This window comes from Ornithorhynchus anatinus, chromosome 12, assembly GCF_004115215.2.
Source record: "Ornithorhynchus anatinus isolate Pmale09 chromosome 12, mOrnAna1.pri.v4, whole genome shotgun sequence".
Classification (NCBI taxonomy): Eukaryota; Metazoa; Chordata; class Mammalia; order Monotremata; family Ornithorhynchidae; genus Ornithorhynchus; species Ornithorhynchus anatinus.
In genome coordinates, this window is record NC_041739.1 from 22,437,415 (window position 1) to 22,460,451 (window position 23,037).

The following is a 23,037-nucleotide window of genomic DNA, read 5'->3' on the forward strand; positions in this document are numbered from 1 at the left end:
TTGCTCTCTTTGACCTTTGGTAGGAGGGATTAAGGATCAGCAACTACCCTGCCTGCTTCTAACCCTGCCTCCTAAGGGTGTTCCACTGGATGTCACCAATGTCAGGGAGGTTCCATCCAATAGGCCACCTGTAAACTGAACCCGCGTGATGGGTGGTGATAGTGCAACCTAATTAAATGTAGACAGCGACTGTGGTGAACTCTTGGCCTTGGTCACTGGAAGCATTCCTTTCTGTATGTGGCCAGAAATAATGAGGAGATGACATAACTAACTCCCATTGACAGCACTGTTAGTGGAGGGTACTGGGAGACTCAGAACTTGAGTGGAATCCTATCTGTTGATTTCATTTCCCTTTGTTTAACAACATGCTACATGAAAAGCAAAGAAGTAGAAGACTCCAGAATCTATTCTTGATTCACTCTTACTTCCCTAAAGCTGCTAAATGTAGCTATCAGTTATCGCCTTGTGAACTAAATATTAAGAGAAAAGTTCACTTTAATTTTCTTGAATTGCTATTACAGGATTGGGCCAGATCCAGTTAAACTGATCAATCATATTTATTGAGTGCTTACTGTGTGCAGGACACTGTATTTTAGCAAGGAGTAAAAGGCGCTGTCTAGAGTTTTATCTCTTCAGTTTCTCCAAACTATTGATCATTGATTTCCTAAAGCTGGCAGTGATGTTGTGTAGTAATTCCACATATTTTCTTCTGCTTTATATGTTTTTCTTTTCCCTTTTCTGAACTCTCTCTTCTTCTCCCTCTCTGCACCTTAAATTCCTCATGCTGGCATAGCGAAGTGAGCATCAAAGAATTTGAAGGGTGCAGTCACCCAATCCATTCTCACATTAATTTTTAGGTTTCATGCCTTATGGGTTATCCTCATGCTTTTTCCTCCCTTGCATCCTTGCTAACTGCCTCCCTGAGTGTGTGTAGGTGGTGGTTGGGTGGTAGATCATGGGAGAGACCTCAGAAACCACCCCATTAAATTTCCGTAGGCAAGGGCTTTGAGGAAGTTCTCACCAATTGCAGTATTCTTGTTGATAAAGCTATTTCAAATGCTTTTCTGTTACAATTCAATCAGTTGAATTGAAATTGAAATTGCATTGAAAGACCTCAGTATTTATTGAGGAGCAGTATGGCCTTGTATCCCCCCCAGCCCTTAGAACAGTGCTTTGCATTTAGCGCTTAACAAATACCCTCGTTATTATTATTATTATTGTTATTCAATTTCAGGGAAGATGGCACAAATCCTAATCTAGAGCCAGTAACATTGTCCTTTCACTTCTTGGGAGCCTGTTCAGATTTGGTCCAATTTTATCCATGTTTATGAACAATTTGGAAAAATATGATCTCTGCTTTTCAGCCACATTTCTAATTTTCATTGGCCAATAAATATCCTCAAATTTGTCACCTTTGTTGTTTCTTATCTAGATTCTTTAATGAAAAATAAGTTATTTTGAACAATTGAATCTCTTAGGCTGTTTCATTAGACTTAGCTAGTTGGCACGATAACAGTTCTCCAGCAAAGAGACAAGGAACATTTATAGTAAGGATATTTCTGTCTTACCCCAGGAGAGTAAAGAGGGTATTTTAAAATACAAGTTAATTTGTAAAGAAAGTCTGTTCATTTGTTTGGTCTGAATAATTTGAAAAAGGAAAGTAAAATCTTTAATATTAAGATTTTATTACGAATTCTAACAGGATCTAAGCAAGGACAAATTGAAAACTTATTAGGAAGCAGTGATTCTTTCTACAACTACAGCTGGCTCTTCTGTAATCAAAACCTTTAGGTGGCACTAAATGCTTATTGTGGCTGCTTCATGATGGTAGGGAACCACACTGGTGATGCCTGCAATCTGAAAGGATGGACAGTTCAAAACTTGTGAGCATATATCTGAGCAACTGAGTGAAAAGCAATGTAACCCAAGTTTCCTAAGTGAGAAGTGCTTTAAAATAGAAAATAAAAAGCCCACATTCTTGTGTGTGTGTGTGTGTATCAGGGAGTGGGGGTTGGTTAAGAGTATAGAAAATCAATGAAGAGGTGGGAGTGAGAAGAAAAAGAGAAAGGAAAAGGTATTTCTAATTTTTCTTTACTTTTAAGTGTAACATTTAAAAAGTCAGATTAAAAGATTAGAATTTGATTAAAACCATTCATTTCAGCATGCAAATCATTCGTAGACACTGCCAAGCTGATTAAACATGAAATCATAACTGGTCTGCTCCTGTGGATGGGCCGACATCTGCCCACTAAATGACTCTGCTGAGAGGCACATTTTGCTGCCACTGTCATTTGCTAACATCTCCACATGTGCTAACTGTCCCTAGCCCTGTTCCCATTAAAAAAAAACAAAACAAAAACAAAAAACAAAACAAAAAAAACAGGTCAGGGAGGGAGGGAATTGGGAGAGGAACATGCTAGGGATTATGTCCAAGCAAGTAAGGTCTCACAGAAGGCTTGGGAAAAGGGAGAGTCCAGCTCAGGCCCAAAAAAGCACCAAACTGCAGCTGGAGCACTATTTCACAACAGATCACAGGTTTCCCAGCCACGGCAAACCCAGGCCCCCTAGAACGACAGGTCACAAGTCCCAGGTGGGTTAGGAGCAGTGGAGGAGTTCAGGCAGTCAAGACTCAGAATTCCAGGGTTCTTAGGTGGGGGAGATGAAGAGCAGGAGTGCAAAAACATTCAGGAAAAAGCAATTTTCTGGAAAATACAGAAAGATAAAATAACAAAAACATAGTATTCATAGTACAAGTTATCTGTAGAATTTTTTTTCTGTTGCATCTTCAAACTATAACTACACAATGCAACAAGAGGAGCAATGTTCCAGGATTCTTTATATGACCACACAGAAGCAGTGCAGCAAGTGGAAAGAGCACAGGCCTGAAAGTTGGAGGACTTGGGTTCTAATCCTGGCTTCGCCATTTGCCTACTGTGTAACCTTGGGCAAGTCATATGACTTCTGTGCCTGAATTTCCTCCTCTGAAAAAAGGAGAGTCAATACCCATTTTTCCTTCTACTTGGAATGTGAGCCCTGTTGGGGACAGACATTGTGTCTGACCTGACTAATGTGTATCTATCCCAGTCCTTGGCACATAGTAAGTGCTTAACAAATACTGTTATTAATAATGTTGGTATTTAAGTGCTTACTATGTGTAGAGCACTGTTCTAAGTGCTGGGGGAGATACAGGGTCATCGGGTTGTCCCATGTGAGGCTCACAGTTAATCCCCATTTTACAGATGAGGGAAATGAGGCACAGAGAAGTGAAGTGACTTGTCCACAGTCACACAGCTGACAAGTGGCAGAGCCGGGATTCGAACTCATGACCTCGGACTCCCAAGCCCAGGCTCTTTCTACTAAGCCACACTGCTTATCATTATCATTGATCCAGAGGGGAGTTGTACAACCAAACTGCTAGTGACACCTGTGTGTATGTGACAAAAATTTCTCTATCAGTTGATCAAAAGTATTTGAGAACCAACTATGTAAATCAGAGCACAGTACTAAACCCTTGGCAGAGGACATGCTAAAAGAGTTAGTAAATGTATTCCCTGCCCACCTCAAGCTTACAGTTGGAGACATACATTAATATAAATAAACTGTGGGTATAAGTAATGGATATAAATATAAAGCAGTGAACCACTCTATTAAGCACTTGGAAGAATATAACAGAAAGAATCTACATGTTCTCTACCCTCAATGCAACAGGGAGCCAAAAAGAAAAAAAATTATTTAGACATAGTTTTAACAGGAGGACGAATAAGGTTATAGCAAGAAAGCATGAATATATTTTATTTTGATGATGGAGAAAAGACAGTGCTCACTATGTATAAAAAAAAAAAAACTAGCTGAAGAACAGGGCCATGGGAAAAAGTGATGTACTGCAATGGAACCATTATCTCTTTTGTTAGAAGGAAGGTCAGGTGTTGTGCTTTGTGAATTTCAAGGTAAATCCAGAGTGTAATTAACTGAATATATGTAAATGTGTTTAAACATCAATCAGTGGTGTTTATTGAAAGCTTACTGTGTACAGAGCTCTGTAAGCTCTTGGGAGAGTACAGTGCATCAGTTGATAGATACAATTCCTTACCACAGCATGTATTTTGATAATATTTCTTAACATGAATAACTTTAAAACTGTATCATTTATTAAAAAGGGGGTGTTTATAAGCCTGTGCTTATGGGCAGCTACAGGTCTAGCCACCTCTGCAAGTAAGATTCCTGATTTAAAAGAATTCAAATAATCAGTGCCTTCCCCTGATTAGTCTCACTCTGCTTCCACTACACTTCAGCTCACAAGCTTTATTCCTCTCAAGCCAACCTACACATTATGCCTTGATCTCATCTCTCTCATTGCAAGCCTGTTGCTGACATCCTTCCTTCTGCCTGGAACTCCCTCTCCCTTCATATCTGAGACATCATTGGTCTCCCCACCCTAAAGTCCCTTCTGATTTCTAGGAGGCCTTTCCTAATGAATCTTGCTTCTCCCCACGCTTTTTCCTCCCACTGCCACTTGGGCACTTCCACAAAACTCTGGCTACTCACACCACGCCCCCAAGAGCACTTACATATTTACCTTTAAACTCTTTTTGCTTCCCCATACCTCTAAGCTCTGTGAAGTCAGGTATCATATCTACCAAATTTATCGTACAATTGCTTGGAACAGTGCTCTGCACAGCTTAAGTCGCCATCAACACTAGGGTAAAGGTTAAGAACCTTATTTTTTGAAGATATTTTATTTTGAAATATCTTGTTTCGGTACATCTTCTCCTATACCCCTCTCTTCCCCACCTTACCTGCTGTTTCCTTTGGCAAGTCATTTAACTTTTTTGTGGCTGTTTCCTCATCTGTAAAATGAGTATTCAATACTCTTTCTTCCTCCTACTTTGAATATAAGCACCATGTTCTGCATGCAGTAAGCTCTCGATGAATATGATTGAATGAATGAAATGAACTCTGACCTGATTGTATCTACCCTAGCACTTGTATCTACCCTAGCACTTAGTACACTGTTTTAACAAATGCCACAACTCTCATTATTAGTAATTATTAGGAGGCTCTGAAGATCATGTGAAAATTCTGTTTGACTAGGAAGTCTACGTGGCTCTTACATGTTTACCAGTACAGCTTCTCTCCTTTCTGGTTAGCCCTTCTTCTGATGTCAGTGTACCAGCAGAATACTAGTGACTGCCTGCAGCAAATAAAATCATAGTTCTCCCACAGACACAGAGTTACGTTTAAAGAAAATAGAAAAAAACCCAGAAACATAAGTACGCTCAATTTGTTTTAGATAATAGCTCCAGGGTCAGTGTTTATTTTCATGGCTGCTATATTGTGAAACTCACACTCTGTTTATCCAGGGGTTGAGGAAAAAAAACCTGAAGAAAACACATGTCCTCCAGATTTTGGCTGAAATGTTTGCAGTCCAATTTTATAAAATTCAAAAATGTAATGAGGAAACCATAAAATTTGCTACCAGTGGATTTACTTTTCTCTGATTCTAAACTCTCTGCCTTTTATTTTCTTGGGTGTTCTTTTTGTATGACAAGTTGTCAGAAGTGATCAAAGATTTTACAATAGACTCTCCATGATTTCAAGTAACTAAAAGGATTACTTAAAGCTTCCTCAATCTACGCTAAACAATGTTAATCTACATAGGAGAATTCTGAAAATATTTCAGCATTTTTATGCTCTACACCTCCAGTTCTTGTCTCTTTCCATTATTTTTGAAAAATATTAGGAAAACAGGATGGTCTACTTAAAGAATTTTTTATTCATTTTGTCTCTGTCCAATTAGCTTCACCTTTTTCTGAACTGCTAGTGCTCACAGGATCAACCTCTCTAATTGTTTTTCAGAATTAATATTAATTGAAATAATACTTCCTCTAGGCATTTATTATGTATACATGTAAGTAGGTGGTCGAATACTGAATTTTTAGTTAATCTTTATCCCACAGGAGGAAGCTGAATATTTCAACCCCAGCCCAAACCTCTGGCAAAGAATAATATAGAATTAGTATTTTTTCTTTATTCCATCCTTTTAAGAGAAATTCAATCAACTCTTGATTATCTATGGTAATCAGGAACAGGGAAAGCTTAGATAATTGACTCTGATAATCTAAAATTAGGCAAAAGCTAAATCTTCTATCAAAGTTCTTCGTAAGTCATAAAATTGACCAATTCAAGTTATACTTCATCTTGCTGCCCTGTCCCATTCTTTGCTAACAGTAGTGAAATGGCTAAGTGTTTGGGAGCAGGAAAGAGACCTGGGAGAGCTAAAGGGCTTGACAAAGCTCACAGCATTACTTAATCAGTCTGGATATGAAATCATTTAAAACATCTGTATAACACCCACCTCTATTTTACTGTACTCCCTAGAGCTGCTCTGCACTCAGTAAGCACTCAATAAATGCAATTGATCTGTATTGTTCTCATTCATCAAAATTTCATTCATTTAATCGTATTCATTGAGTGCTTACTGTGTGCAGAGCACTGGACTAAGCGCTTGGAAAGTACAGTGAAATGAGGCATATTTTTCACCATGTCCCATTTATGCCCTCTTTATTTCTGGATGCCAGCCTCCTGAAGGCACTTTCTTCATCTTTATCATGCTTTCCCAATCTTGGGTTGATAGACATATCCCCTTTGTGGAAATTGTCTAGAGCTGCCATGATCCTGCCAACCAACAGAGATCTGAGTGAGGCTCCTTACAGGATGGATCGTTTGTGGGGATTTTGCTTCCCTTTCCACCTAATACAGTAAGAATCTGGTGTGTGAGAGAAAGAAACGAGCTCATAAAGAGACCCAGGTTCAATTTAAAATACCACTATACTGAATTTTTTTAGATGCCCAATTATTTCACCTTTTATTTTGGTCAGCAAATTATTTTTCCAATTAAGTGCTTATTACAGTGCTCTCTACACAGTAAGATCTCAATAAATATCATTGATTGACTCACCAGACTCCCCTCAGTCATTTCAAGCATTTGTTTCGGCTTTCCTCTTTCCCAACAAAGTTCGTGTGATTTGTGCAAGTTAACTCTGAAAAAACTTAGATGCTCTCATCTCTCTTACTCCCTTTGTTTCAAAACTCCAGGAATATGACTCTTTTAAGATCCTGTTTGCAGAGTGGTGCTATGGAAAAAAAAAATGAGAGGCAAAGCTTTTGGTGCATTAGGGTCAAGTACACATTTCTTTTTCTAGTTGGTGTATTCTTCTCAGACCTCTGAGGATAGATCCACATGAACTGCAACTGCAAATAGCTTACCTTGGTGATTTGATTAACATTGCCGCTGACAAGATTGCCTATTAATGCTTACTTTATATTTGAACAGTTTGGAGCATGTAAACTTGACCAGTTGCTCCAAGTTAGTGTAGTACTTCATATTTCATAGGGAGAATATGGCCAGAGGAGCTACTGTTCTAGAGATTTCCATTTTGATATTGTCCAATTTTTCTTGTGAATGGCTAGGCCATGATGAGGATGCTTTGATTCATATCTTTGAGGTCCTTTTTCATCACCAGGGTTGACTTCGTGTATGTGGCCAGGGTTTGTCATGGCCAGGACTGTGTCTGATCACCATTTCAGAGATTCAGGAAGGTTTTAAGTGAAATCAAGTTCAATTTGTTTAAAGTGAAAGGAAGAAAATGATCTCAAAGCTGGAGAAGGCAGCACTCATGATTTCTGACTGATAAAATCTTGTCCTTTAGCGATCTCTGCTCATGTACAAAATAACTATTCCTTGGTACTTTGATTCCTTGATGTATAGGAATTTTATAACCCTTCCCCCATTTACCCAGGAAAATATTAGATGGGTGTTTGGATGATTGACATTATCATTGCAGGCTAATCATTGATATTCTCAAATTTTATTAAGACAGTAAATTTTCAAGGAATAAGCCTCCTTAAAATCCCTTTGCCTTCAATCTATCTTCTCTGCTCTTGAGATTCAAACCTAGGTCATGTTGGCTATCATTTGCTTCCATAATGATGTGACAAGACCCCCTTCAGCCTCTTATGTGTCCTGAAATAAGAATTCAAAGTCCCTGATCTCCAATGATACATTACCTAAAACATCACAGATCTAAGTTTGACTCTATCAGGTAGTCTGCATTATAATGTATCAATTAGTCCTGGTTGACTATGTGGCGAAGCAATGATTTTAAGGCTTTTTGTCTTTTTCATAGTGGTATTTAAGTGCTTATGATGTTCCAGGCAACTTGGCTTCAGGCCTCTGAGCAAGAGCTGCTTGCAGATGAGTTTGTCAGGTCTCACTAAAAATTTGGCAGTTTCCTGCCACCTCTGGGGACCACAGAAGTGGAAGAAGAAGGACTCAAAGTAAGAGAACAACTTCTTTTTGCAAAAAAACCAAAACCAAAAAACACAAAGACCCCCACAAAGCATCAAACCTTTCAAGAAGAATTTGTTATTATGCAGAGTGGAGAAATAGAACATCCATGTGAAAAAATAAAATAGAAGATGGCTAGTACATATGAAACAGAGGAAAGGGGCTGAGAGGGACTCTGAACATGTGTAGTAGCTATCTTGATGAGGTTTTTGACATGGTCCCCAACTTGAATATCCCAAGCGGTGGCCATCTTGGGAAGATCAGAAGGCACAGTGCTATCTTTAAGGCATGTCACCCAGAAGCAACAGTTTGGGTTCAGATGGTAAGCGAATCTGTTCTGTGATGTAGGTAGCTAGTGAGAGAGGTAAATAAGTGTCAAGGCCTATTTCATAGAGGAGAGGACACAGTCTGTGCATTAAAATGATCTGAAAAGATGGTCTCCCTCCCTGTTAGAGCTGTTATTGAACTCAGCTATCTTCCTGAACTTTGGTATGTCTGCTTCAGTTCCAGACTCCTTTCTTCTTTTCCTGCTCTTCCTTCCACAGCTTTGATTTTTCATCTCTTCTCTAGAGTGGGAGTTTTCAAGATCTAATACAAGTTTCTTTTACTTTTTTGAGGTAGCATTTATAAATGGTGTTTGGCAAAGAATATCTTTTGGTAGAACTAAATACCAATACTTTTGCATTTATACTGCACATTTATTCCTAGGATTCCGGGACACTTGAAGATGTTACTTTGGGTCAAATGTTAAAATAGCATGCTGAAAATCAAGAATTTCCAAACCTTCTATAGTTCCTTTTATGAATCTTTCTAATTTTAAAATAGATTCTTTGTATCTATTGAAGAACAGCAGTATGAGGTAGTTCTGGCTCATTCTTGACTGAGGCCCTTGGCTATTACTGCCCTTCTGCATAAGAATTACTCTTTATATAGGCAATGTAATCTGATTAACATTGACTACTATGCATTGTAGGATTCCAGTTCTGCAATAGATTATGTTGTACAATAAAGACTAGAGAACTGGGGAGGACTTGTAAGACGCACCATTATTAGAAAACCATTTAACTTCTTTTAAAAGTATAGTTAAGAAACTAATGGATCAACCAGGGGATCTGTAAATCAAGCCTGGGGAAGGAGGGTATCCAAATGTATGGAATAATTACCCACTGTTTCCTAGGTTCTCATTCAGTGTGAGCTAGAGGTACCACAGATTGATCAACCAGGGGATCCGTAAATCAGGCCTAGGGAAGAAGGGTGTTCAGGGGTTCCAAGGGTTTGTAATAATCGCCCATTGTTTCCTAGGTCCTCATTCAGTGTGAGTACCACAGACTTCTGGTTCTGAGCCCAAAAATTAAACCAAAAAGACTGTACAGAAACATATTGCCACCTAAGCAAATGTTCTAAATACCCCCACCATTTATAGCACTAAATTTTAAACTCAGGTTGTGGAGAATTAAACCACAAGCCCAAAGAAGCACCCTGAGGAGATGACAATTTTTGAAGTTAAGTTTAAGGGAAGATGCCTTCTGAGAAAATGATGCTGTTTACATCTAAAATAGACAAGACCCCGTCACCCAATGAGTGTTCCTGCAGGAACACTTTTCCTTTGGCAGCATCTAACTCAGAGCTCACATGCCCTACTGGAAAGATCTCAGGACTGGTAGTCAGAAACCTGAGTTCTAGTCTCAGCTCTTTTGCTGGCCTGCTGGGTGACTTTGGGCAAATCAAGTTAATGGCAGCAGTCTGGAATGCTGAAAGTAGCAAAAGTTAAAAAAGCAGAATGGTCAAGTGGAAAGAGTTCAGAGGAACTGTGTTCTGATACCAGCTCTGTGTCTTGCCCCCTTGATCAGGGAGAAAGCCTTTTAACTTCCCTGTGCCTCATTTGCCGCCTCAGTAAAATTCCATAACTGCTCTCCCTCCTGTCTAGACTGTGAGCCCCCTGTGGGACAAGGACCATGTCTGACCTAATTATCTTGTATCTACCCCAGGGCTTAGGACAGTGGTTCGCACTTAAGTGCTCAACTAATACAACTGTTCAAAAATATGCCTGGGTTCTTTTCCCTATGTTGTGCTTGTTTTCTTTCTCTGAAGTGAGAAGTAACACTCCCTGAACGCTTCATAATTGACTATAATTTCATGAAACTAATAATCAATTTTATTTAGTGAGCACTTACTGTGTGCTGAGCACTATGCTAATCGTGTGACAGAGAACAACACAGTGATATAAAAGATATACATTCCCTGACCACAGTGAGCTTACTGTCTAGAGGAGGAGACAGACATTAATATAAAATAAATCTTATGGATATTTTCATAAGTGCTGTGGGGCTGGGAGGGGCCACGAGCAAAGGGAGCAAGTCAGGGAAGTGCAGAAGGGAGTGGGAAAATATGAAATGAGAGCTTAGGGGAGACCTCTTGAAGGAGATGTGCCTTCAATAAGGCTTTGAAAGTGGGAAGAGTAATTTTCCGTCGGTTATGAAAAGGGAGGGCGTTCCAGGCCAGATGCAGGACGTGGGTGAGAGAGCAGTGGTGACATAGAGGTGATCGAGGTACAGTGAGTAAGTTGACATCAGAGGAGCCAAATGTGTTGGCTGGGTAGAAATAGGAGCGTAGTGAGTTGAGGTTGGAGGGGGCAAGGTGATTGAGTGCTGTAAAGCCAATGGTAAGGAGTTTCTGTTTGATGTGGTGGTGGATGGGACACCACTGGAGGTTCTTGAGGATTGGGGAAGCATTCATTCATTCAGTAGTATTTATTGAGTGCTTACTATGAGCAAAGCACTGTACTAAGCACTTGGAATGTACAATTTAGCAACAGATAGAGACCATCCCTGCCCAATAACGGGCTCACAGTCTAAACGGGGGAGACAGCAAAGCAAAACAGAACAAAACAAAACAAAGCAAGACAACATCATCAAGATAAATAGAATCATGGAGATATACACCTCATTAACAAAATAAATAGGGTAATAAATAATATACAAATAAGCACAGTACAGAGGGGAAGGGGGTAGAGCAGACGGGGAGAAGGGAAGGGGAGGAGGAGCAGAGGGAAGGGGGGGCAAAGCATGGACTAAATGTTTCTGTAGAAAAATGAACTGTGCAGCAGAGTGAAGTATGAACTGGAGTGGGGAGAGACAGGAAGCGGGGAGGTCCGCAAAGAAGCTGATAACAATAATCAAGGTGGGATAGGATAAGTGCCTGGATTAACAGCATAACAGCTTGGAGGGAGAAGAAAGGGTGGATTTTAGTGGAGTTGTGAAAGTTGAACCAACAGGACTTAGTGATAGATTTAATAATAATGATGACATTTGTTAAGTGCTTACTACGTGCCAAGCACTGTTTTAAGCACAGCACTGTTCTAAGCACTGGGGGGAATACAAGGTAATCAAGCTGACCCACATGGGGCTCAGTCTTCATCCCCATTTTATAGATGAGGGAACCGAGTCCCAGCGAAGAGAAGTGACTTACCCAAAGACACACAGCTGACGAGTGGTGGAGCTGGGATTAGAACCCATGACCTCTGACTCCCAAGCATGGGCTCTTTCCACTGAGCCATGATGCTTCTCTGTTTGGATTGAATGAGAGAAAAGAGTCAAGGAAAATGAGCCTGAGGCTAAAATGAATTTTCTGCTTCCTTTGAGTACACAAGAAATAAATATAAACTTGATTCCTGTCAGCAGGCTGCTATGAAGAACTTCCGCCGGAGGTCTGGAAAGTATGGACCTCTCCTATAGGTGCTCAGCAGCATCAGTGGTTAGACATAACCCCAAAGCATTCTAAAAACTTCCACCTTTGCTAAGACTGACCTACTGTTTTTGTAAAAAAAACAAATTCCTCTCCATTTGTCTACAATTTTACAATCTGGACCTTCATGATTTTTTTAGTGGGTTTCTCAATTTTTCCAATCCCTGGCAAGTGCATCCTAAAACGATTCAGCCGTGGAAAGGTTTGACTTCTCTCTCTAAATAGAATAAGCATTTATGGGAATCCTTATGGAGGATATTGGTCAAAGGGAAAGGTAGTTTTCTCTGATAGCAGACAGCACTTGCCCTATAAACCCGGTGAACACAAGAGACGCACTGTATCCAATCCTTTCCTTTGATTAGGTAACAGTAGCAATGGATTGGCCCAGGCTGCTGAAAATTGCCTTGAAGATGCTTTAATTACGTGCCTCTACAATTAATATGAAGTGTCTAAGAAATTTTACACTTAATTGAAATCTTGTGGAATTATCCTGTAATAATATACATAGCGATACTGGGTCAAAAGTAGGTTAAAATAAGCATATTTCATGTTTCATATGTGAGGAAAAATACTCTCTAGTGGATTAAAATATTTTGTTTTAGACAGTGTTCATCTCTTCATTGAATAATAAATATGTGCTTCCCACTTATGAAATTATTATAACCCATGCTATTCAGTGGAGAACCAAAGTGTTGAATCATACATAAGAAAGTGGCTGAGAGTATTTCATTACCAAACTAATTCTGTAATTTCCATAGACTTATGGAAAATGCTATTCACCTCTTGGGGAAAACCTTTGGCAGGCATACCAAGCTTTCTGTGGCATTTCATTAGCATCAATTGAAGTTTCAGCAATTCTGTTCTTGATATCAATTATCCACCCCCTGACCAGGTCTTCATAGCATAAGGTATATTTTGCAGTAGGATTTCTTTGAGGAAAATCTCCTTTTTATGACCTGAATTTGGGTAGGGAAAATGAAAGAGAAGCAGAGTGGCTTAATGGGAAGAGCACAGGCTTAGAAGCCAGGGGATGTGGTTTCTTACCCCAGCTGTGCTACTCATCTGCTGTGTGACCTTGGCAAATCTCTTAACTTCTCTGTGCCTCTGCCATATCTGTAAAATGAGGATTAAGACTGTAAGCCCCACATGGGATCACCTGATTATCTTGTATCTGCCCTGGCACTTTAAACAGTGCTAGGCACATAGTAAGGGCTTAATAAATACCTTAATAATAAAAGTGCTTAATACTACTACTATTATTATTAACTTTAAGCATCAAGTTAACATGAGCAAGGTCACTTTATGCCAGCAAGATTACCGACTACTTCTGGACCTAATTTGTGCCTGAGCCTCCCAAATCCTCCCACTGGCCCTAGTCTCTCTGCTAAGGAGGTAGAAGTATTTAATTGTGACAGTCAGGTTGCAATTAAATCATTTCCAGCTCTCATTCCTGTCCTCCCACCTTGATGCTGTTGCCTTGAGAACCCTACGGTAGTCTCAAGAGAATCAACAGGCTAAGGGCAGAGAGAGGGATAGGGCAGCAATAGAGTACCCCCAGTTTCAGCTGTCAATTGTGCAGATTCCTGGAGCAATTATTAATATTTCTATTTTCATCTATGTTATCAGTATAGCATTTAAGCCCTTACTACGTGTCAAACACTGTTTTAAGCACTGGGGTGATAAAAGTTAATTGGATTTGATACAGTCCCTGTTCCATATGAATTCCCATTTTACAGATGAGGAAATGGAGGCATAGAGAACTTGTAACCTGCCCAAGGCTACATAGGTCACTCACAGTCAGGAAACACACCTGACCATGGAATCTAAAGGGGAAAAAAAATCCACATTAGCTCAGCTCAAACCAAAGGCTTTCAGCTGTGTCTGAACAATTATGACAACTCGTTCCTAAGGCTTCCTTTGGACTGAAAATGAAGCTGAAAATGATTACTCTACTAAGACACATGTGCATTGGGGATTGTTTTTGGAAATGAGAGATGATTTTGCCCCCTTCTGACTTGGCTATTGTATTCAAGTAGGGGGAGAACACAAGACTCCTAAACTGAAGTTAGTTTTATTTTTCTCCTGGTATTTAAACTTGCACTGAGTTTAAGATTTAGAATTCCAGTGTGATAATTTAAAATTTGTGCAGTATGCAAAAATGACTGTTTCCAACTGTTCATGCGGGGACCTGGAGTTTTCCTTCTTGTGCTATTACTGAGTCTTCGTCTAGTTATCCCTGTGGGTAAAATAAGGACATCATTTGAAGTATGATTATGCTTCATATGTGCAGCGAAGCTTTTGAAATGATCCAGCCTTCCAATAACATAATTGTAGATGAATACAGATTTTTATTTCTTGTGCAAGATGAAGTGAGACTCAATGAGGGAAACAGAGAAAAACAAGAATTTGCTAACATTTATTCAGTAAACTCAGATACCTGAAATAACTATTAAAATCAAAACAAATGCAAAACTCTCATTACTCAGTTTACTTTCTCATTGGAGTTGCTGGTGTAATTATAGACTTTTTATGGTATTTGTTAAGTCCTCACTAGGTACCAGGCACTGGGGTAGATACAAGCTAATCAGTTTGGGCACAGGCCATGTCCCATATAAGGCTCATAGTCTTGAATTCTGTTTTACAGATGAGGTAACTGAGGCACAGAGAAGCAAAGAGACCTGCCCAAGATCCCACAACAGACAAGCAGAGTAGCTGTGATTAGAACCCAGGCCCTTTGACTCTGAGGCCATGCTGCTCCTTAAGGTTAATGAGCGAGAAAGAGGAATGATACCATTATGATAATAATTGTAGGTATCCATGATTGGTCTCGTTTTGATGGTCTTCATGATCTTGGCACCATTGGGGTGATGCCATTATCTTCACCCACAAAGCTGTTGGGGGAGAATCAATGTTGTATTGCATTCAATACAATATTGTGTTCTCCCAAGCAGTGCAGTGCTCTACACACAGTAAGTGCTAAACAAATACAGTTGGTGAATTGTTAGCTATGGCTAGCCTTTCCCTACCCTGGAAACCAGGAGGTTGCTCCATTCCTTGCCAGTTGCCTGAAGGGTGTGGTTCTCATAGGTAGGGACCAGAGGCATCCTGTTGTCCCCTCCGGGCCGCTGGGTGAGCTGGGGAAGCTCTTTTGTTCCCACCCCAGAAGGACAGAGGGTGAATCGGCCCCTTCACCAGGGCAAATTGGTTCTTTTCCTCTCATTCCCACACCCCACCTCCTGCCATACTACACCCTCTCCTGCTCCCTACCTGCCACTGCCATCACACAGGCAGTGAGGGGGAGACAGGAGAAATGAGGACGGTGTGTTTAAGGGCGCAGGAGCTGGATAATGAGGGACATTAGCAGCCCTTGAACTGAGTGCTGAAGCAATGAATCATGGCCCCATGGCAGGCAGGGAAGAACCAGGGGCAGCTCTTTTGTGATTGGCCTCACTAGACTGAGGGCAGGGATCATGACTACTAACTAATTCGATGCTACTCTCCCAAATGCTTAGTTCAGGAATAATAATAATAATGATGGCTTTTGTTAAGCGCTTACTATGTGTCAAGCACTGTTCTAAGTGCTGGGATAGAAACAAGGTAATCAGGGTGTCCCACGTGGGGCTCACAGTCTTAATCAACATTTTACCGATGAGGTAACTAGGGCACAGAGAAGTTGTGACTTGCCCAAAGTCACACAGCTGACAAGTGGTGGAGGCAGGTTTAGAACCCACGACCTCTGATTCTCAAGCCCGGCTCTTTCCACTAAGCCTCGCTGCTCTGCACATGACAGGTGTTGGATAAATAGTACAGAATGATGGATATCTCCTGCTGTTTTCATTGCCCTAGGCTCCCTGGGCCTATCTGTTTCTGCTTCCTGGGCCACAAAGTTTGGATTTCCACAGATAGACTTGGGTGGAGGAGAAAGATGGTGGATGAAAGAGAGACATAGGGGATAGTCTAGTTACAACAGATAGAGACAATCCCTGCCCATTGACAGGCTTACAGTCTAATCGGAATAATAATGTTGGTTTTTGTTAAGCGCTTACTATGTGCAGAGCACTGTTCTAAGCACTGCGGTAGATACAGGGTAATCAGGTTGTCCCACGTGAGGCTCACAGTTAATCCCCATTTTACAGATGAGGTAACTGAGGCACAGAGAAGTTAAATGACTTGCCCACAATCACACAGCTAACAAGTGGCAGATCTGGTATTCGAACCCATGACCTCTGACTCCCAAGTCCGGGCTCTTTCCACTGGGCCACGCCACTTCTCTTCTTACTATGGGCCATCTATCTGTACATAGTTACAAGGCTCTCTTCTGGCCCCTTTGCTTCCTCTACCACCTGCTCTGACCACATCTCATCTCCACTTTTCACTTCCACTTGGGGGAAGAAGGCTTCAGTCAGTCGATCACATTTATCAAGCACTTACTGTGTGCAGAGAACTGTTAAGCATTCGGGACGATACAATATATGACACATTTCCCGCTCTCAGTGAGCTTACAATTCCAGTGATGGGAGATGGGGCAGTTGCTGGGTGGCTGAATCTGCTGTGTTGGAGCTGTGGAGGGAGTCAACCAGGTCTGCTTTCAAAAGCCATAAACAAGCTGAAATCCCCTCGCCCACTCAGTCTTCCATCAGGATAAAACAGGCATGCAAGTGTGCTTTCCACCTCACTGCTGACTCTTCTAAACAGCCCCATCTGAGGAAAAATGAAACCCAACAGTTCCACCGCAGGTTGGCCCAGCATGGCTTGGTGAGAAGTGGCACGCCTTAGTGGAAAGAGCAAGGGCTCGGGAGCCAGAGGACGTGGGTTCTAATCCAGGCTCCGCCATTTGTCTGTTCTGTGACTTTGAGCAAGGCACTTGACTTCTCTATGCCTCAGTTACCTCATCTGTAAAATGGGGATTAAAAATGTGAGCCCCATGTGGGACAATCTGATTACCCTGTATCTAGCCCAGCACTTAGAACAGTGCCTGGCTCATAGTAAGTGCTTAACAAATACCATAATCATTATTATTATTATTATTATTTTCACTATGAAGCATTAAGTGAAATGCTGGAAGATGATCCCATGAAAAAGAGGTTTATAGCGCCTCTTGATCTGCATAGTTAAAATTAGGAAGTCACCCATTCTTCCTATCAGGGGATGGTGCCGGGGAATAGGGAGGTGGGGCAAGGGAGATCCCAGGATGGACTACTACAGCTGGGGCTCTCCCAGAAGGTATGGACAACTGCCAATGCCACCAACGCTGCTTCTGGTACCGTGGGGAAGAGTGGAAGCTGTGACCCTCCCAGCTGGGTGGCTGGGGCTGCGGGAGGGGTGACTGAGTCATACGGAACATCACTCGTATGCTGAACAAAAATGAAAGCCCAGACATACCGGAGAAAATCTGAAATCTGAGGTAGAATAGTTGACTGGGAATCTGGAAGAAGACAGGGATGAATGTACTTGGAGGAAACTTTGAGGTCTCAATTTTCATATAAGCAAATTTGACTCAATATCTGCCTCTTATTTATTTGCGATGTGGATCTATTATATTGAATAAGCCCTAGAAAGTTTCTTGAGTTTCTTAGGAAAAAGCAGGAAATCACCATACATGATCCAGTCATTTTCTTTTCTATCTGTACCTGGGAGGGTGAGGGAGGGACACATGTCCTAATTTGACTCTGGAAAGAGAAGAATGCAAGACTTATTATTTTATATAGCTGTGGGTACTGGCGTATATATATGAATGCTGCTATATATGAAGAGACAACATTTAAGCTGACTTTGGAGTGGTCTGGGCCATGAAAAGTTTAATCATTTTCCACTGTTCATTTGTCTCCCTTACCAAATTATCCTAATAGAAGAGGGAGTTTTTCTTTAAGGCATGAAATTCATTGTTACTGACTTTTCCTTTCTCCCTGCATCAGTTTATCAAACAATTTCTAATTTTTAATCTTCACTGAAGCTTCTTTACATACAATGCTGCTTTACTCTTTCCAGAGGAAGAGGAGAATGCTGTCTGTGGGAGATAGGCTGGGGGTGAGATTTTTATTGTTTAATCCAGAGAACATTTTCCCCCAGGGTCAGACAAGCCTTCAAAGATGTTTCAGGAATATATTTCACAAGGTATAATATGGAGAAATATGGTCTGATGATCAAGGAGCAGCATGTCTTCTGAAGATGAGAGAGAAAATCTACTAAAGGCAGTCCCTTAGTTTGGTGCTGGAAGATAGGGCATTGACTTTCATTTTAGCTGACCTTCAATCACGTGACTTCCTAGAATTCAGAGCCTGGCTGTGGCTTGGATCCAACCCAAATTCAGTGACTTCATTACTATGAACAATGCAGTGAGTTGTAGGGCATTATAAATAAAGAAAATGTAATTAGAAGATTAAAACAAATTGTATGAAAAATGTCTCTAATGCTTTACTCAAAATGAAAGCCTCCCACAAATGAGGGAAGAATTTAAGTTGGAAAATCCGAGTTTAGCGTGTAAGTGACACTGTTGGAATTGCTCAAGTTGTTGAATGTGGTTGCTGTGGGGAATCCGTGCTCGTAACCAGAGAGAAGCGTCCTCTGAACTTCAGCTCTGAAGCCTGATACCATGCTACCTTTAACTTTTTTTTGACAGACTCCTAGAGGATTTGATGTTCTACTTACTAATGTTGATAAGTGCTCTTTATGTGCCACACGCTGTTCCAAGTACTTGGGTGGATAAGATAGAGAAGCAGCATGGCATAATGGATAGAGCACGGGCCTGGGAGTCCGAAGGGATTCTAATCCCGGCTCCTCCACTTGTCTGCTGTGTGGCCTTGGGCAAGTCACTTCACTTCTCTGTACCTCAGTTCCCATTTTACAGATGAGGTGATTAAGACTGTGAACCCTATGTGGGACAGGTACTGTTTCCAACCCGAATTACTTGTATCCACCCTAGTGCTTAGTACAGTGACTGGCACACAGAAAGTGCTTAACAAATACCATTATTAGCAGGTTGGACCCAACCTATGTCCCACATGGAGTTCACAGACTAAGTGGGAGTTGGTAGATTTTAATCCCCATTTTACAAATGAGGAAACTGAAGCACAGAGAAGTTGACTTGCTCAAGGTCACACTGCAGACAAATGGTAGAGCCGGGATTAGATCCCTGGTCCCCTGGCTTTCAGGCCTGTGCTTGTCTCATCAAGCCACACTGCTTCTACTTGTTAATCATTACAAGGAGCAATCAATTTTATTGATTGAACACTTCCTGTGGGCCAAGCACTTTATTAAACACTTGGGAAAGTAGATTACGACATGGTTCCAGCTCAGGGAAAAGACTGGCTCTGTTGGGGACTCTGGGGAGCCATTAAGAAGACAACAGATGAAGTTCCTTGTGGCTGAACTCTTATGGCATTTCCTGCCTCTTCTTAAACCTGTCTTCTGGCCATTACTGTCTCTTCACCTTCTACCAGTTAACAGTTCTCCTCCTTTTGGTAATGAAATGGTAAATATATTTTGGGTAAGTACGGCATAAATATGACATATAGATCTTATGTGCTGTGTGATTTATAAATTCATCAAGAAATGCACTTAGCTAAAGTTCCAGAGTAATTGAGCTCTGTTTTAAAGTGTAATGAGCCCGCAGATTGATGCTTCTCCAAAGACCGGCAGGTTCTAGAGATAAAACTAAGTCCCAGTCTTCACATTACTGAGCATTTCCTAAACTGAGTTAATGAGTCCAAATGTCCTCTCAAGTTACTGAGGCTGCACTGGGTTGGTGAGAAGATGGGACAACAGGCGGAAAGAGTCTATCCAGAGTGGGAAAGAGAAGGAAGGCCATGAGAGCCCCAGGTCATAATAATTATAATAATTATGGTATTTAAGTGCTTACTATTTGTCAGGCGCTGTTCCAAACAGACGGGTGAATACAAGCAAATTGATTTGGACACAGTTCCTATGCCATGTGAGGCTCACAATCCCCATTTTACAAATGAGGTAACTGAGGCAGAGAGAAATGAAGTGACTTGCCCAAGGTCACCCAGCGGAAAAGTGGCAGAGTCAGGATTAGTACACATGACCTTATGACTCCCAGGCTCATGCTCTATCCACTATTCCATGCTGCTGAGCTCTACCAGGCACCTCCGAAGCTCCCAGTGACTGGGTCTCTCTCCAGCTCTCCTGAAGCTCCCTCACAAAGACTATCTCCTGATGTTTCTGGCCCTGGCAGTTGGCGGGTTGGAAACCGACCAATAACCTTTCTGTTAAAATATTAGATGTGTTTTATTGCTTGTAAGTTTCTTGAGAGTAGGGATTGTATCTTTTATTTGTCACATCTTCCCAAGTGTTTAGTATGCCATGAATGCTACTAAAGCAGCTTTAAAATCACGGTAGAGTACTGGGTAAAACCAGAGTGAATATGAAACCTAGAAACAAGCATTTCTTACATTAGGAAATGTGGTTGGTGATTAAGGAATTGGTAGAAAAGATTTCTGTGAAGATTCACTTTCACTTGGTTAAATCTGGAAATAATTTTTTGCTCTGGCACTGGTTTTCTGATCAGCTGTCTCCAGATCTATAGAAGGTAAGGAATTAGAATTATCAATGCCAATCCTATTTTGGCCTTCGAAAATTTCCAGCTAAGGAACGATTTTTTTTTCCTAAAAAGTGTGCATGACGCTAAATTGGAAGCAGTGATCACTGCCCCCTCTTACCTTGCATGCTTCTGATTCCATGTGAGCAACTGTTTGTGGAACTATGGTAGCCTTGGCAACCACACTTCAAACTTCTTCAACAAATTCTGAAGTCACGAGGTCTACTGGAGCCAAGTGAATAGCAAACTCTTGGGGGAGTCCAGAGAAATTTTTGCCCTAAAGAGCCAGGCATGAACAGCCAGTAGGGTTGCTTTGCCTAGCTGATTACACACAGCCCTTATGCATTCACAGTGTCACCTCTACAACCCCGAGACTGCTCAAAACTGGTAATCATTTACCTTTGGATGGGAATAGAGTTCAAACTATATGGGGCAATGAAACAGGCTTTCTGCCTGTTTTGGGTGGGTATGAGGGATGTTATGTTACCTTAATTGTGCCTTTTCCAAGCCCATCCGCTTGTGAGGATTGGGCAACTCAACTGGAAATAGTTGGCCATGATGCCAATCAGCCACTAGGGCAGCCTGAAATAAGGTTTTGGGAGATTCTATTTTGGGTTCTCTTTCTGATTTTCTAGTTCAGAAGTATGGACTGGAATGGGGAGAGACAGGAAGCAGGGAGGTCAGTGCTCAGTATATACCAATGAACTTTTTTTAATGGTATTTAAGTGCTTACTAAGTTCCAGGCACTGTAGTAAGCACTGGGATAGACGAAAGCTAATCAAAATAGACCCACTCCCTGTCCCACATGGGGCTCACAGTCTTAATCCCCATTTTCCAGATAAGCAATCTGAGATACAGAGAAGTCAAGTGACTTTATCAAGGTCTCACAGTAGACAACTGGCAGAGCTGGAATTGAAATCCTGCTCAGTCTGACTTATAGGTCTGTGCTTTTTCCAGTCGGCCAAGCTGCTTCACATTGACAATGATATTGCTTATCTTTCTCACAATCTCTCCATCATGCTGAGAGCACCTAGAGTTCTGAACTTGTCACCCTATGAAAAATAATTGCAGTGACTGCCTGTAAATATTTACTCTCATTTTCAAATACTTAGACTGTCTTTGCAAAATATGCAATTTTCACTTGCTAAGAATTAAATCTTGGCATTAGAGATTTTATGACTCGTGAAAATTACAATAATATTATTTCCAAAGTAGACAAAAAATTGTAAACACACAAATAAGCCTATTATGTTAAAGCAGGGAAGTTGGTTATCAGAGATTCCTGGACAATCATAGGAGTCTCTTCTGATTAATTAGCATCTTGCTATTCCCTCAATGAGTATCCGAAGCTCCAGGGAAAGAGGGCCAGGCAACTTTGAGGAGGAGTGGTCAAAGGTCAAGTAGAGAGCAGAGGAGTGGGGCTCTCCTGTTGGACTTCATGACTCTCCTCCCCCAAATACCGGAAGAGCTGACTCTGATCATCTCTCCTGCAATCCTTTGTTGCTGCAAGTCATAGACACTAAAAATTGTCCCTTTCTGGCTTCCACCACTTCCTCTGCCTCAATTTGTTTTTTCTGGAGCCATTCATGGTGTCCCTTTTAAATTAGATAACGAACTTCACCTTTTACAGTGGGTTTGTTGTCTAGCTTATGTCTTGAAATACAGTTAAGTGAATAAAATAATTTCCCCTTTAGATGAAATTACAGATGACTCTGACAATCTCTATTTAGTCTATGGAATTTTCATCATTCTTAGATAAGGCGTTGTAGTTGAAAAAAGACCAATTCTTGTGTTATAATTTGGTTTGAAACGCTAATGGAATTGACATTTTGAAATTGCTAAGTTCTTTAGTGATTACAAGGGTACTTGGTGTGCAAGCCAGTGCTTAGTACAGTGCCTGGCACATAGTAAATGCTCAACACATTCCATAAAAAATGCAGCGATTGTAGAGAAAAATGAGCCGCCTTCTTGGTAACTGTCACCTCTTCTTGTTCAGGACTTGATCAAACAAAGCCTAGGCCTCAAGATGAAGCAACTTGAGGCCAACAGATGATGTACAGATGATGTCATATGTAGCACGACATAATGACATCACACAGTGTAGATAGAGTATGGTCCTTGAAGTCAGAAGGGCTTGGGTTCTAATCCCCCCCGCCACTTGTCTTCTGTGTGACCTTTGGCAAGTCACTTTATTTCTCTGCCTCAGTTACCACAACTGTACAATGTGAATTAAGACTGTGAGGCCATGTGGGACAGGGACTATGTTCAACCTGAATTGCTTGTATTTACCCCAGCGCTTAGTACAGTATCTGACCCTTGGTGCTTAACAAATACCATTATTTACTATTATTATTATTAGTTCTCCTTCTCTCCTCCCTTTCCTTAATCC

The 23,037-nt window shown here is 41.0% G+C and overlaps 1 protein-coding gene across 2 annotated transcripts in view; it reads left to right on the forward strand.

Moving 5' to 3' along the window:
- Positions 1-20,868: 20,868 nt before the first annotated feature.
- The window catches only part of IQCM (IQ motif containing M), a 370,600-nt gene continuing 368,431 nt past the window's right edge, over positions 20,869-23,037 (forward strand). For both annotated transcript variants that reach the window (XM_029076889.2, XM_029076891.2), the window contains exon 1: positions 20,869-21,035. The gene's annotated coding sequence lies outside the window, so the exon portion shown is untranslated. The remainder of the gene's footprint in view (positions 21,036-23,037) is intronic.